This window comes from Melanotaenia boesemani, chromosome 10 (assembly GCF_017639745.1).
Source record: "Melanotaenia boesemani isolate fMelBoe1 chromosome 10, fMelBoe1.pri, whole genome shotgun sequence".
NCBI classification, from domain to species: domain Eukaryota; kingdom Metazoa; phylum Chordata; class Actinopteri; order Atheriniformes; family Melanotaeniidae; genus Melanotaenia; species Melanotaenia boesemani.
This window is the reverse complement of record NC_055691.1, coordinates 6,060,690-6,062,269: the sequence shown is the minus strand read 5'-3', so window position 1 is coordinate 6,062,269 and position 1,580 is coordinate 6,060,690.

The following is a 1,580-nucleotide window of genomic DNA, read 5'->3' as shown; positions in this document are numbered from 1 at the left end:
ATAATTTTTTTCTTCATTTTAGACTAATATGTGTTTACAAGTTAGATCTGTGAAGATTTCAAAATAAATAAAAACACTTTTTTAAAAAAATCATATGGTACAAAACTACCTCCTGACTGATTCTAAAAGTATTGTCATACAATTCTTAGACTGTTTTTGCAGAGAAATGACCAAATAAAGGGAATATATTTTTGAAAATATCTTATTTTTATTTTAACAGGTCATCAAAGTCAACTTGCTGAATATGGTATTTAAAATCCTGTTAATTTTCCTGTGCTTTCTGCACCTTTCTATTCACTGTCAAGGACGCCCCCTAAGGTAAATCCCCTCTCCTCTAATATTCTTTCAGATCAGTTATTGAACTTATCTAAAACAAGCTCATTAAAGGCTTGTCACCATCTTATCACCAGACTCATTTATTTGTTTATTCATTCATTCATTGCAAGAATCAAACTAACTGATCCTTTCTGCAGTAAAAGGACGGTGAGTGAAATGCAGCTGATGCACAACCTTGGACAGTACAAGCAGGTGCAGGAGCGCAGGGAGTGGCTCCAGATTTGGCTCCGTGGCATCCACAATGCCGCGGCCCGGGACAGCAGCAGCAGGGAGACAGACGACCAGAGGAGGCTGCGTCCAGAGGAGCTGACCGAGCTCAGTGACCTGACAGCAGAGGAGATCCAGCACGCTTTAGACTTCTTGGAGAAATTTGTTCAGTCAAAGCAGTCATGATCTTTTTATTATTATTTTTATTTTGCCTAATTTTTTTTATGTCATTTGACTATTTAAAGTCTCTGCAACCTTTCTAAACTTTTTTTTAACATTTTTTAACATATATATATATATATTGTATTTTTTACCTTTTTATTTCTAATATAAAACTTTTCTAGAATTGTAAGAGTTCGTCTTATATGCTATCATACCTTTATATATATGTATGCATATATATATATATATATATATGTGTGTGTGTGTGTGTGTTTGTGTGTGTGTGTGTGTGTGTGTGTGTGTGTGTGTGTGTGTGTGTGTGTGTGTGTGTGTGTGTGTGTGTGTGTGATTGTTAGGCCTATGTCTTTTTTGGATTTTATTATTTATTTTATTTTATTTATTAAATGAATATTTATGAGACAGTGCCTCAATTAGGCAAACCTTCCATATCTATGCACTTTCATTTAAAAGGTAGTCTTGTAGAGCGTCCATAAAGCTACTTCTACAACTTGAGGGAGACCGTCTGAATTGGACCAATGTCTTTTTGTCTTTTTAAAAATGTTATTATTTATTTATTTCAGTATGTTTTGTTTGCTTTAAGTAAGGCACATTTAAACGTATGCTACCTGACAGTCTAGTATGCACTTCAACCACAAAAAAAAATAGTGTTCTTTCATGTGTAACGATGCTTGTTTGTTAGGCTGAGTAGATGTGTTCAATTTTAATTAATTAAAATAGAAAAATACTACATTTTTTAATTTGTTTGCTTGGTTATTTATAGCCTTGTTACCATCTAGAAAAAAAGGGGGAAATCACACAGTGGTCTGATCCTTGTTTGGTACGAATTGTTGTCTCGCGATACTTTCCCCGAGAGT